A 15,924-nucleotide genomic window follows, 5' to 3' on the forward strand; every position below is an offset into this window, starting at 1 on the left:
TAGAAATCCGTCCGTGTTCGTCATTTGTTACCGAATCGACTTAAAGCCAGATCGTCACATTGGCCGCTCTTCCCTCTGAAACGGTTCTAATTATCGTCTGCAAAGCTATGTCGCGTGCTGCGGTATGCGGAGACACTAAAAGCACCATAGTAGAACACAGATGAAGCTTCTAAGTTGATGTAATAGCCAGTAAGAAGTAGTACAATTCAAGTTTTAGGTATCGATTATTGACTTTTTAGGTGGCTTTGGTGCCTTGGACTTGAGCTAGGACCTTAAGATTCTGCATGAAAGGAGGACTAGCAGCCGAGTTGCACGGGAGAATGTGAAAAGTGTTCATATGCAGTAAAAACCCGAAAAATCCGTTCGTTATCGTCATTTTTTTATCGAATCGCCATAAGGCCAGATCGTCACATTGGCCGCTCTTCTCTCTGAAATGGTTGTACTTATCGTCTGCAAAGATATGACGTGTGCTGCGGTATGCGGAGACACTAAAACCACCATAGTAAAACACAGATGAAGCATCTAATTTAATGTAATAGCCAGTAATATGTAGTACAATTCAAGTTTCAGGTATCGATTATGGACTTTTTAGCTGGCTTTGGTGCCTTGGACATGTGCTAGGACCTTAAGAATCTGCATGAAAGGAGGACTAGCAGCCGAGTTGCACGGGAGAATGTGAAAAGTGTTCATATGTAGTAAAAACCTGAGAAATCCGTCCGTATTCGTCATTTGTTACCGAATCGAATTAAAGCCAGATCGTCACATTGGTCGCTCTAATCTCTGAAACGATTGTACTTATCGACTGCAAAGCTCTGTCGCGTGCTGCGGTATCCGGAGACACTAAAAGCACCATAGTAGAACACAGATGAAGGTTCTAAGTTGATGTAATAGCCAGTAAGAAGTAGTCCAATTCAAGTTTTAGGTATCGATTATTGACTTTTTAGCCGGCTTTGGTGCCTTGGACATGAGCTAGGACCTTAAGATTCTGCATGAAAGGAGGACTAGCAGCAGAGTTGCACGGGACAATGTGAAAAGTGTTCATATGTAGTAAAATCGTAGAAATCCGTCCGTTTTCGTCATTTGTTACCGAATCGACTTAAAGCCAGATCGTCACATTGGTCGCTCTTCTCTCTGAAACGATTGTACTTATCGTCTGCAAAGCTATGTCGCGTGCTGCGGTATGCGGAGACACTAAAAGCACCATAGTAGAACACAGATGTAGGTTCTAAGTTGATGTAATAGCCAGTAAGAAGTAGACCAATTCAAGTTTTAGGTATCGATTATTGACTTTTTAGCTGGCTTTGGTTCCTTGGACATGAGCTAGGACCTTAAGATTCTGCATGAAAGGAGGACAAGCTGCCGAGTTGCACGGGAGAATGTGAATAGTGTTCATATGTAGTAAAAACCTGAGAAATCAGACCGTTTACGTCATTTGTTATCGACTCGACTTAAAGCCAGATCTTCACATTGGCCGCTCTTCTCTCTGAAACGGTTCTAATTATCGTCTGCAAAGCTATTTCTCGTGCTCCGGTATGCGGAGACACTAAAAGCACCATAGTAGAAAATAGATGAAGCTTCTAAGTTGATGTAATAGCCAGTAAGATATAGCACAATTCAAGTTTTAGGTTTCGATTATTGACTTTTTAGCTGGCTTTGGTGCCTTGGACATGAGCTAGGACCTTAAGATTCTGCATGAAAGGAGGACTAGCAGCCGAGTTGCATGGGAGAATGTGGAATGTGTTCATATGAAGTAAAAACATAGAAATCCGTCCGTTTTCGTCATTTGTTATCGAATCGACTTAAAGCCAGATCGTCACACTGGCCGCTCTTCTCCCCGAAACGGTTGTACTTATCGTCTGCAAAGCTATGTCGCGTGCTGCGGTATGCGCAGACACTAAAAGCACCATAGTAGAAAACAGATGAAGCTTCTAAGTTGATGTAATAGCCAGTAAGAAGTAGTACAACTCAAGTTTTAGGTATCGATAATTGACTTTTTAGCTTGCTTTTGTGCCTTGGACATGAGCTAGGACCTTGATATTCTGCATGAAAGGAGGACTATCAGCCGAGTTGCACGGGTGAATGTGAAAAGTGTTCACATGTAGCAAAAACATTAGAAATCCGTCCGTTTTCGTCATTTGTTATCGAATCGACTTAAAGCCAGATCGTTACATTGGCCGCGCTTCTCTCTGAAACGGTAGTACTTATCGTCTGCAAAGCTATGTAGCGTGCTGCAGTATGTGGAGACACTAAAAGCACCATAATAGAACACAGATGAAGCTTCTAAGTTGATGTAATAGCCAGTAAGAAGTAGTCCAATTCAAGTTTTAGGTATCGATTATTGACTTTTTAGCTGGCTTTGGTTCCTTGGACATGAGCTAGGACCTTAAGATTCTGCATGAAAGGAGGCCTAGCTGCAGAGTTGCACGGGAGAATGTGAAAAGTGTTCATATGTAGTAAAAACCTAGAAATCCGTCCGTTTTCGTCGTTTGTTACCGAATCGACATAAAGCCAGATCGTCACATTGGCCGCTCTTCTCTCTGAAACGGATGTACTTATCGTCTGCAAAGCTATGTCGCGTGCTGCGGTATGCCGAGACACTAAAATCACCATAGTAGAAAACAGATGAAGCTTCTAAGTTGATGTAATAGCCAGTAAGATATAGTACAATTCAAGTTTTAGGTTTCGATTATTGGCTTTTTAGCTGGCTTTGGTGCCTTGGACATGAGCTAGGACCTTAAGATTCTGCATGAAAGGAGGACTAGCAGCCGAGTTGCACAGGAGAATGTGGAATGTGTTCATATGTAGTAACAAACTAGAAATCCGTCCGTTTTCGTCATTTGTTACCGAATCGACTTAAAGCCAGATCGTCACATTGGCCGCTCTTCCCTCTGAAACGGTTCTAATTATCGTCTGCAAAGCTATGTCGCGTGCTGCGGTATGCGGAGACACTAAAAGCACCATAGTAGAACACAGATGAAGCTTCTAAGTTGATGTAATAGCCAGTAAGAAGTAGTACAATTCAAGTTTTAGGTATCGATTATTGACTTTTTAGGTGGCTTTGGTGCCTTGGACTTGAGCTAGGACCTTAAGATTCTGCATGAAAGGAGGACTAGCAGCCGAGTTGCACGGGAGAATGTGAAAAGTGTTCATATGCAGTAAAAACCCGAAAAATCCGTTCGTTATCGTCATTTTTTTATCGAATCGACATAAGGCCAGATCGTCACATTGGCCGCTCTTCTCTCTGAAATGGTTGTACTTATCGTCTGCAAAGATATGACGTGTGCTGCGGTATGCGGAGACACTAAAACCACCATAGTAAAACACAGATGAAGCATCTAATTTAATGTAATAGCCAGTAATATGTAGTACAATTCAAGTTTCAGGTATCGATTATGGACTTTTTAGCTGGCTTTGGTGCCTTGGACATGAGCTAGGACCTTAAGAATCTGCATGAAAGGAGGACTAGCAGCCGAGTTGCACGGGAGAATGTGAAAAGTGTTCATATGTAGTAAAAACCTGAGAAATCCGTCCGTATTCGTCATTTGTTACCGAATCGAATTAAAGCCAGATCGTCACATTGGTCGCTCTAATCTCTGAAACGATTGTACTTATCGACTGCAAAGCTCTGTCGCGTGCTGCGGTATGCGGAGACACTAAAAACACCATAGTAGAACACAGATGAAGCTTCTAAGTTGATGTAATAGCCAGTAAGAAGTAGACCAATTCAAGTTTTAGGTATCGATTATTGACTTTTTAGCCGGCTTTGGTGCCTTGGACATGAGCTAGGACCTTAAGATTCTGCATGAAAGGAGGACTAGCAGCAGAGTTGCACGGGACAATGTGAAAAGTGTTCATATGTAGTAAAATCGTAGAAATCTGTCCGTTTTCGTCATTTGTTATCGAATCGACTTAAAGCCAGATCGTCACATTGGTCGCTCTTCTCTCTGAAACGATTGTACTTATCGTCTGCAAAGCTATGTCGCGTGCTGCGGTATGCGGAGACACTAAAAGCACCATAGTAGAACACAGATGTAGGTTCTAAGTTGATGTAATAGCCAGTAAGAAGTAGACCAATTCAAGTTTTAGGTATCGATTATTGACTTTTTAGCTGGCTTTGGTTCCTTGGACATGAGCTAGGACCTTAAGATTCTGCATGAAAGGAGGACAAGCTGCCGAGTTGCACGGGAGAATGTGAATAGTGTTCATATGTAGTAAAAACCTGAGAAATCAGACCGTTTACGTCATTTGTTATCGACTCGACTTAAAGCCAGATCTTCACATTGGCCGCTCTTCTCTCTGAAACGGTTCTAATTATCGTCTGCAAAGCTATTTCTCGTGCTCCGGTATGCGGAGACACTAAAAGCACCATAGTAGAAAATAGATGAAGCTTCTAAGTTGATGTAATAGCCAGTAAGATATAGCACAATTCAAGTTTTAGGTTTCGATTATTGACTTTTTAGCTGGCTTTGGTGCCTTGGACATGAGCTAGGACCTTAAGATTCTGCATGAAAGGAGGACTAGCAGCCGAGTTGCATGGGAGAATGTGGAATGTGTTCATATGAAGTAAAAACATAGAAATCCGTCCGTTTTCGTCATTTGTTACCGAATCGACTTAAAGCCAGATCGTCACATTGGCCGCTCTTCTCTCTGAAACGGTTGTACTTATCGTCTGCAAAGCTATGTCGCGTGCTGCGGTATGCGGAGACACTAAAAACACCATAGTAGAACACAGATGAAGCTTCTAAGTTGATGTAATAGCCAGTAAGAAGTAGACCAATTCAAGTTTTAAGTATCGATTATTGACTTTTTAGCTGGCTTTGGTTCCTTGCACATGAGCTAGGACCTTAAGATTCTGCATGAAAGGAGGACTAGCAGCAGAGTAGCACGGGACAATGTGAAAAGTGTTCATATGTAGTAAAAACCTAGAAATCCGTCCGTTTTCGTCATTTGTTACCGAATCGACTTAAAGCCAGATCGTCACATTGGCCGCTCTTCACTCTGAAACGGTTGTACTTATCGTCTGCAAAGCTATATCGCGTGCTGCGGTATGCGGAGACTCTCAAAGCACTATAGTAGAACACAGATGAAGCTTTTAAGTTGATGTAATAGCCAGTAAGAAGTAGTACAATTTAAGTTTTAGGTATCGATTATTGACTTCTTAGCTGGCTTTGGTGCCTTGGACATGAGCTAGGACCTTAAGATTCTGCATGAAAGGAGAACTAGCACCGGAGTTGCACGGGAGATGTGAAAAGTGTTCATATGTAGTAAAAACCTGAGAAATCCGTCCGTTTTCGTCATTTGTTATCGAATCGACTTAAAGCCAAATCGTCACATTGGCCGCTCTTCTCTCTGAAACGGTTGTACTTATCGTCTGCAAAGCGATGTCGCGTGCTGCGGTATGCGCAGACACTAAAAGCACCATAGTAGAAAACAGATGAAGCATCTAAGTTGATGTAATAGCCAGTAAGAAGTAGTACAACTCAAGTTTTATGTATCGATTATTGACTTTTTAGCTGGCTTTTGTGCCGTGGACATGGATATTCTGCATGAAAGGAGGACTATCAGCCGAGTTGCACGGGTGAATGTGAAAAGTGTTCACATGTAGCAAAAACATTAGAAATCCGTCCGTTTTCGTCATTTGTTATCGAATCGACTTAAAGCCAGATCGTTACATTGGCCGCTCTTCTCTCTGAAACGGTTGTACTTATCGTCTGCAAATTTATGTAGCGTGCTGCGGTATGTGGAGACACTAAAAGCACCATAATAGAACACAGATGAAGCTTCTAAGTTGATGTAATAGCCAGTAAGAAGTAGTCCAATTCAAGTTTTAGGTATCGATTTTTGACTTTTTAGCTGGCTTTGGTTCCTTGGACATGAGCTAGGACCTTAAGATTCTGCATGAAAGGAGGACTAGCAGCCGAGTTGCACGGGAGAATGTGAAAAGTGTTCATATGCAGTAAAAACCCGAAAAATCCGTTCGTTATCGTCATTTTTTTATCGAATCGACATAAGGCCAGATCGTCACATTGGCCGCTCTTCTCTCTGAAATGGTTGTACTTATCGTCTGCAAAGATATGACGTGTGCTGCGGTATGCGGAGACACTAAAACCACCATAGTAAAACACAGATGAAGCATCTAATTTAATGTAATAGCCAGTAAGAAGTAGTACAATTCAATTTTTAGGTATCGATTATGGACTTTTTAGCTGGCTTTGGTGCCTTGGACATGAGCTAGGACCTTAAGAAACTGCATGAAAGGAGGACTAGCAGCCGAGTTGCACGGGAGAATGTGAAAAGTGTTCATATGTAGTAAAATCCTGAGAAATCCGTCCGTATTCGTCATTTGTTACCGAATCGAATTAAAGCCAGATCGTCACATTGGTCGCTCTTCTCTCTGAAACGGATGTACTTATCGTCTGCAAAGCGATGTCGCGTGCTGCGGTATGCGCAGACACTAAAAGCACCATAGTAGAAAACAGATGAAGCATCTAAGTTGATGTAATAGCCAGTAAGAAGTAGTACAACTCAAGTTTTATGTATCGATTATTGACTTTTTAGCTGGCTTTTGTGCCTTGGACATGGATATTCTGCATGAAAGGAGGACTATCAGCCGAGTTGCACGGGTGAATGTGAAAAGTGTTCACATGTAGCAAAAACATTAGAAATCCGTCCGTTTTCGTCATTTGTTATCGAATCGACTTAAAGCCAGATCGTTACATTGGCCGCTCTTCTCTCTGAAACGGTTGTACTTATCGTCTGCAAATTTATGTAGCGTGCTGCGGTATGTGGAGACACTAAAAGCACCATAATAGAACACTGATGAAGCTTCTAAGTTGATGTAATAGCCAGTAAGAAGTAGTCCAATTCAAGTTTTAGGTATCGATTTTTGACTTTTTAGCTGGCTTTGGTTCCTTGGACATGAGCTAGGACCTTAAGATTCTGCATGAAAGGAGGCCTAGCTGCAGAGTTGCACGGGAGAATGTGAAAAGTGTTCATATGTAGTAAAAACCTAGAAATCCGTCCGTTTTCGTCATTTGTTACCGAATCGACATAAAGCCAGATCGTCACATTGGCCGCTCTTCTCTCTGAAACGGTTGTACATATCGTCTGCAAAGCTATGTCGCGTGCTGCGGTATGCGAAGACACTAAAATCACCATAGTAGAAAACATATGAAGCTTCTAAGTTGATGTAATAGCCAGTAAGATATAGTACAATTCAAGTTTTAGGTTTTGATTATTGACTTTTTAGCTGGCTTTGGTGACTTGGACATGAGCTAGGACCTTAAGATTCTGCATGAAAGGAGGACTAGCAGCCGAGTTGCACAGGAGAATGTGGAATGTGTTCATATGTAGTAAAAACCTAGAAATCCGTCCGTTTTCGTCATTTGTTACCGAATCGACTTAAAGCCAGATCGTCACATTGGCCGCTCTTCTCTCTGAAACGGTTGTACTTATCGTCTGCAAAGCTATGTCGCGTGCTGCGGTATGCGGAGACACTAAAAGCACCATAGTAGAACACAGATGAAGCTTCTAAGTTGATGTAATAGCCAGTAAGAAGTAGTACAATTCAAGTTTTAGGTATCGATTATTGACTTTTTAGGTGGCTTTGGTGCCTTGGACTTGAGCTAGGACCTTAAGATTCTGCATGAAAGGAGGACTAGCAGCCGAGTTGCACGGGAGAATGTGAAAAGTGTTCATATGCAGTAAAAACCCGAAAAATCCGTTCGTTATCGTCATTTTTTTATCGAATCGACATAAGGCCAGATCGTCACATTGGCCGCTCTTCTCTCTGAAATGGTTGTACTTATCGTCTGCAAAGATATGACGTGTGCTGCGGTATGCGGAGACACTAAAACCACCATAGTAAAACACAGATGAAGCATCTAATTTAATGTAATAGCCAGTAAGAAGTAGTACAATTCAAGTTTTAGGTATCGATTATGGACTTTTTAGCTGGCTTTGGTGCCTTGGACATGAGCTAGGACCTTAAGAATCTGCATGAAAGGAGGACTAGCAGCCGAGTTGCACGGGAGAATGTGAAAAGTGTTCATATGTAGTAAAATCCTGAGAAATCCGTCCGTATTCGTCATTTGTTACCGAATCGAATTAAAGCCAGATCGTCACATTGGTCGCTCTTCTCTCTGAAACGGATGTACTTATCGTCTGCAAAGCTATGTCGCGTGCTGCGGTATGCCGAGACACTAAAATCACCATAGTAGAAAACAGATGAAGCTTCTAAGTTGATGTAATAGCCAGAAAGATATAGTACAATTCAAGTTTTAGGTTTCGATTATTGGCTTTTTAGCTGGCTTTGGTGCCTTGGACATTAGCTAGGACCTTAAGATTCTGCATGAAAGGAGGACTAGCAGCCGAGTTGCACAGGAGAATGTGGAATGTGTTCATATGTAGTAACAACCTAGAAATCCGTCCGTTTTCGTCATTTGTTACCGAATCGACTTAAAGCCTGATCGTCACATTGGCCGCTCTTCTCTCTGAAACGGTTCTAATTATCGTCTGCAAAGCTATGTCGCGTGCTGCGGTATGCGGAGACACTAAAAGCACCATAGTAGAACACAGATGAAGCTTCTAAGTTGATGTAATAGCCAGTAAGAAGTAGTACAATTCAAGTTTTAGGTATCGATTATTGACTTTTTAGGTGGCTTTGGTGCCTTGGACTTGAGCTAGGACCTTAAGATGCTGCATGAAAGGAGGACTAGCAGCCGAGTTGCACGGGAGAATGTGAAAAGTGTTCATATGCAGTAAAAACCCGAAAAATCCGTTCGTTATCGTAATTTTTTTATCGAATCGACATAAGGCCAGATCGTCACATTGGCCGCTCTTCTCTCTGAAATGGTTGTACTTATCGTCTGCAAAGATATGACGTGTGCTGCGGTATGCGGAGACACTAAAACCACCATAGTAAAACACAGATGAAGCATCTAATTTAATGTAATAGCCAGTAATATGTAGTACAATTCAAGTTTCAGGTATCGATTATGGACTTTTTAGCTGGCTTTGGTGCCTTGGACATGAGCTAGGACCCTAAGAATCTGCATGAAAGGAGGACTAGCAGCCGAGTTGCACGGGAGAGTGTGAAAAGTGTTCATATGTAGTAAAAACCTGAGAAATCCGTCCGTATTCGTCATTTGTTACCGAATCGAATTAAAGCCAGATCGTCACATTGGTCGCTCTAATCTCTGAAACGATTGTACTTATCGACTGCAAAGCTCTGTCGCGTGCTGCGGTATCCGGAGACACTAAAAGCACCATAGTAGAACACAGATGAAGGTTCTAAGTTGATGTAATAGCCAGTAAGAAGTAGTCCAATTCAAGTTTTAGGTATCGATTATTGACTTTTTAGCCGGCTTTGGTGCCTTGGACATGAGCTAGGACCTTAAGATTCTGCATGAAAGGAGGACTAGCAGCAGAGTTGCACGGGACAATGTGAAAAGTGTTCATATGTAGTAAAATCGTAGAAATCCGTCCGTTTTCGTCATTTGTTATCGAATCGACTTAAAGCCAGATCGTCACATTGGTCGCTCTTCTCTCTGAAACGATTGTACTTATCGTCTGCAAAGCTATGTCGCGTGCTGCGGTATGCGGAGACACTAAAAGCACCATAGTAGAACACAGATGTAGGTTCTAAGTTGATGTAATAGCCAGTAAGAAGTAGACCAATTCAAGTTTTAGGTATCGATTATTGACTTTTTAGCTGGCTTTGGTTCCTTGGACATGAGCTAGGACCTTAAGATTCTGCATGAAAGGAGGACAAGCTGCCGAGTTGCACGGGAGAATGTGAATAGTTTTCATATGTAGTAAAAACCTGAGAAATCAGACCGTTTACGTCATTTGTTATCGACTCGACTTAAAGCCAGATCTTCACATTGGCCGCTCTTCTCTCTGAAACGGTTCTAATTATCGTCTGCAAAGCTATGTCTCGTGCTCCGGTATGCGGAGACACTAAAAGCACCATAGTAGAAAATAGATGAAGCTTCTAAGTTGATGTAATAGCCAGTAAGATATAGCACAATTCAAGTTTTAGGTATCGATTATTGACTTTTTAGCTGGCTTTGGTTCCTTGGACATGAGCTAGGACCTTAAGATTCTGCATGAAAGGAGGACTAGCTGCCGAGTTGCACGGGAGAATGTGAATAGTGTTCATATGTAGTAAAAACCTGAGAAATCAGTCCGTTTTCGTCATTTGTTATCGACTCGACTTAAAGCCAGATCTTCACATTGGCCGCTCTTCTCTCTGAAACGGTCCTAATTATCGTCTGCAAAGCTATGTCTCGTGCTCCGGTATGCGGAGACACTAAAAGCACCATAGTAGAAAATAGATGAAGCTTCTAAGTTGATGTAATAGCCAGTAAGATATAGCACAATTCAAGTTTTAGGTTTCGATTATTGACTTTTTAGCTGGCTTTGGTGCCTTGGACATGAGCTAGGACCTTAAGATTCTGCATGAAAGGAGGACTAGCAGCCGAGTTGCATGGGAGAATGTGGAATGTGTTCATATGAAGTAAAAACCTAGAAATCCGTCCGTTTTCGTCATTTGTTACCGAATCGACTTAAAGCCAGATCGTCACATTGGCCGCTCTTCTCTCTGAAACGGTTGTACTTATCGTCTGCAAAGCTATGTCGCGTGCTGCGGTATGCGGAGACACTAAAAACACCATAGTAGAACACAGATGAAGCTTCTAAGTTGATGTAATAGCCAGTAAGAAGTAGACCAATTCAAGTTTTAAGTATCGATTATTGACTTTTTAGCTGGCTTTGGTTCCTTGCACATGAGCTAGGACCTTAAGATTCTGCATGAAAGGAGGACTAGCAGCAGAGTTGCACGGGACAATGTGAAAAGTGTTCATATGTAGTAAAAACCTAGAAATCCGTCCGTTTTCGTCATTTGTTACCGAATCGACTTAAAGCCAGATCGTCACATTGGCCGCTCTTCACTCTGAAACGGTTGTACTTATCGTCTGCAAAGCTATGTCGCGTGCTGCGGTATGCGGAGACTCTCAAAACACTATAGTAGAACACAGATGAAGCTTATAAGTTGATGTAATAGCCAGTAAGAAGTAGTACAATTTAAGTTTTAGGTATCGATTATTGACTTCTTAGCTGGCTTTGGTGCCTTGGACATGAGCTAGGACCTTAAGATTCTGCATGAAAGGAGAACTAGCACCGGAGTTGCACGGGAGAATGTGAAAAGTGTTCATATGTAGTAAAAACCTGAGAAATCCGTCCGTTTTCGTCATTTGTTATCGAATCGACTTAAAGCCAAATCGTCACATTGGCCGCTCTTCTCTCTGAAACGGTTGTACTTATCGTCTGCAAAGCGATGTCGCGTGCTGCGGTATGCGCAGACACTAAAAGCACCATAGTAGAAAACAGATAAAGCATCTAAGTTGATGTAATAGCCAGTAAGAAGTAGTACAACTCAAGTTTTATGTATCGATTATTGACTTTTTAGCTGGCTTTTGTGCCTTGGACATGGATATTCTGCATGAAAGGAGGACTATCAGCCGAGTTGCACGGGTGAATGTGAAAAGTGTTCACATGTAGCAAAAACATTAGAAATCCGTCCGTTTTCGTCATTTGTTATCGAATCGACTTAAAGCCAGATCGTTACATTGGCCGCTCTTCTCTCTGAAACGGTTGTACTTATCGTCTGCAAATTTATGTAGCGTGCTGCGGTATGTGGAGACACTAAAAGCACCATAATAGAACACAGATGAAGCTTCTAAGTTGATGTAATAGCCAGTAAGAAGTAGTCCAATTCAAGTTTTAGGTATCGATTTTTGACTTTTTAGCTGGCTTTGGTTCCTTGGACATGAGCTAGGACCTTAAGATTCTGCATGAAAGGAGGCCTAGCTGCAGAGTTGCACGGGAGAATGTGAAAAGTGTTCATATGTAGTAAAAACCTAGAAATCCGTCCGTTTTCGTCATTTGTTACCGAATCGACATAAAGCCAGATCGTCACATTGGCCGCTCTTCTCTCTGAAACGGTTGTACATATCGTCTGCAAAGCTATGTCGCGTGCTGCGGTATGCGAAGACACTAAAATCACCATAGTAGGAAACATATGAAGCTTCTAAGTTGATGTAATAGCCAGTAAGATAAAGTACAATTCAAGTTTTAGGTTTTGATTATTGACTTTTTAGCTGGCTTTGGTGACTTGGCCATGAGGTAGGACCTTAAGATTCTGCATGAAAGGAGGACTAGCAGCCGAGTTGCACAGGAGAATGTGGAATGTGTTCATATGTAGTAAAAACCTAGAAATCCGTCCGTTTTCGTCATTTGTTACCGAATCGACTTAAAGCCAGATCGTCACATTGGCCGCTCTTTTCTCTGAAACGGTTGTACTTATCGTCTGCAAAGCTATGTCGCGTGCTGCGGTATGCGGAGACACTAAAAGCACCATAGTAGAACACAGATGAAGCTTCTAAGTTGATGTAATAGCCAGTAAGAAGTAGTACAATTCAAGTTTTAGGTATCGATTATTGACTTTTTAGGTGGCTTTGGTGCCTTGGACTTGAGCTAGGACCTTAAGATTCTGCATGAAAGGAGGACTAGCAGCCGCGTTGCACGGGAGAATGTGAAAAGTGTTCATATGCAGTAAAAACCCGAAAAATCCGTTCGTTATCGTCATTTTTTTATCGAATCGACATAAGGCCAGATCGTCACATTGGCCGCTCTTCTCTCTGAAATGGTTGTACTTATCGTCTGCAAAGATATGACGTGTGCTGCGGTATGCGGAGACACTAAAACCACCATAGTAAAACACAGATGAAGCATCTAATTTAATGTAATAGCCAGTAAGAAGTAGTACAATTCAAGTTTAGGTATCGATTATGGACTTTTTAGCTGGCTTTGGTGACTTGGACATGAGCTAGGACCTTAAGAATCTGCATGAAAGGAGGACTAGCAGCCGAGTTGCACGGGAGAATGTGAAAAGTGTTCATATGTAGTAAAATCCTGAGAAATCCGTCCGTATTCGTCATTTGTTACCGAATCGAATTAAAGCCAGATCGTCACATTGGTCGCTCTTCTCTCTGAAACGATTGTACTTATCGACTGCAAAGCTATGTCGCGTGCTGCGGTATGCGGAGACACTAAAAGCACCATAGTAGAACACAGATGAAGCTTCTAAGTTGATGTAATAGCCAGTAAGAAGTAGTCCAATTCAAGTTTTAGGTATCGATTATTGACTTTTTAGCTGGCTTTGGTGCCTTGGACATGAGCTAGGACCTTAAGATTCTGCATGAAAAGAGGACTAGCAGCACAGTTGCACGGGACAATGTGAAAAGTGTTCATATGTAGTAAAAACATAGAAATCCGTCCGTTTTCGTCATTTGTTATCGACTCAACTTAAAGCCAGATCATCACATTGGCCGCTCTTCTCTCTGAAACGGTCGTAATTATCGTCTGCAAAGCTATGTCTCGTGCTCCAGTATGCGGAGACACTAAAAGCACCATAATAGAAAACAGATGAAGCTTCTAAGTTGATGTAATAGCCAGTAAGATATAGTGCAATTCAAGTTTTAGATATCGATTATTGACTTTTTAGGTGGCTTTGGTGCCTTGGACTTGAGCTAGGACCTTAAGATTCTGCATGAAAGGAGGACTAGCAGCCGCGTTGCACGGGAGAATGTGAAAAGTGTTCATATGCAGTAAAAACCCGAAAAATCCGTTCGTTATCGTCATTTTTTATCGAATCGACATAAGGCCAGATCGTCACATTGGCAGCTCTTCTCTCTGAAATGGTTGTACTTATCGTCTGCAAAGATATGACGTGTGCTGCGGTATGCGGAGACATTACAACCACCATAGTAAAACACAGATGAAGCATCTAATTTAATGTAATAGCCAGTAAGAAGTAGTACAATTCAAGTTTTAGGTATCGATTATGGACGTTTTAGCTGGCTTTGGTGCCTTGGACATGAGCTACGACCTTAAGATTCTGCATGAAAGGAGGACTAGCAGCAGAGTTGCACGGGACAATGTGAAAAGTGTTCATATGTAGTAAAAACCTAGAAATCCGTCCGTTTTCGTCATTTGTTACCGAATCGACTTAAAGCCAGATCGTCACATTGGCCGCTCTTCTCTCTGAAACAGTTGTACTTATCGTCTGCAAAGCTATGTCGCGTGCTGCGGTATGCGGAGACACTAAATGCACCATAGTAGAACACAGATGAAGCTTCTAAGTTGATGTAATAGCCAGTAAGAAGTAGTACAATTCAAGTTTTAGGTAGTGATTATTGATTTTTTATCTGGCTTTGGTGCCTTTGACATGAGCTAGGACCTTAAGATTCTGCATGAAAGGAGAAATAGCACCGGAGTTGCACGGGAGAATGTGAAAAGTGTTCATATGTAGTAAAAACCTGAGAAATCCTTCCGTTTTCGTCATTTGTTATCGAATTGACTTAAAGCCCGATCGTCACATTGGCCGCTCTTCTCTCTGAAACGGTCGTAATTATCGTCTGCAAAGCTATGTGTCGTGCTCCAGTATGCGGAGACACTAAAACCACCATAGTAGAAAACAGATGAAGCTTCTAAGTTGATGTAATAGCCAGTAAGATATAGTACAATTCAAGTTTTAGGTATCGATTATTGACTTTTTAGCTGGCTTTGGTGCCTTGGACATGAGCTAGGACCTTAAGATTCTGTATGAAAGGAGGACTAGCTGCCGAGTTGCACGGGAGAATGTGGAATGTGTTCATATGTAGTAAAAACCTAGAAATCCTTCCGTTTTCGTCATTTGTTATCGAATCGACTTAAAGCCAGATCGTCACACTGGCCGCTCTTCTCCCCGAAAGGGTTGTACTTATCGTCTGCAAAGCTATGTCGCGTGCTGCGGTATGCACAGACACTAAAAGCACCATAGTAGAAAACAGATGAAGCTTCTAAGTTGATGTAATAGCCAGTAAGAAGTAGTACAACTCAAGTTTTAGGTATCGATAATTGACTTTTTAGCTTGCTTTTGTGCCTTGGACATGAGCTAGGACCTTGATATTCTGCATGAAAGGAGGACTATCAGCCGAGTTGCACGGGTGAATGTGAAAAGTGTTCACATGTAGCAAAAACATTAGAAATCCGTCCGTTTTCGTCATTTGTTATCGAATCGACTTAAAGCCAGATCGTTACATTGGCCGCGCTTCTCTCTGAAACGGTTGTACTTATCGTCTGCAAAGCTATGTAGCGTGCTGCGGTATGTGGAGACACTAAAAGCACCATAATAGAACACAGATGAAGCTTCTAAGTTGATGTAATAGATAGTAAGAAGTAGTCCAATTCAAGTTTTAGGTATCGATTATTGACTTTTTAGCTGGCTTTGGTTCCTTGGACATGAGCTAGGACCTTAAGATTCTGCATGAAAGGAGGCCTAGCTGCAGAGTTGCACGGGAGAATGTGAAAAGTGTTCATATGTAGTAAAAACCTAGAAATCCGTCCGTTTTCGTCGTTTGTTACCGAATCGACATAAAGCCAGATCGTCACATTGGCCGCTCTTCTCTCTGAAACGGATGTACTTATCGTCTGCAAAGCTATGTCGCGTGCTGCGGTATGCCGAGACACTAAAATCACCGTAGTAGAAAACAGATGAAGCTTCTAAGTTGATGTAATAGCCAGTAAGAAGTAGTACAATTCAAGTTTTAGGTATCGATTATTGACTTTTTAGGTGGCTTTGGTGCCTTGGACTTCAGCTAGGACCTTAAGATTCTGCATGAAAGGAGGACTAGCAGCCGAGTTGCACGGGAGAATGTGAAAAGTGTTCATATGTAGTAAAAACCTGAGAAATCCGTCCGTATTCGTCATTTGTTATCGAATCGACTTAAAGCCAGATCTTCACATTGGCCGCTCTTCTCTCTGAAACGGTCCTAATTATCGTCTGCAAAGCTATGTCTCGTGCTCCGGTATGCGGAGACA

This window comes from Schistocerca gregaria, unplaced genomic scaffold (genome assembly GCF_023897955.1).
Source record: "Schistocerca gregaria isolate iqSchGreg1 unplaced genomic scaffold, iqSchGreg1.2 ptg000079l, whole genome shotgun sequence".
In the NCBI taxonomy this organism is placed as follows: Eukaryota; Metazoa; Arthropoda; class Insecta; order Orthoptera; family Acrididae; genus Schistocerca; species Schistocerca gregaria.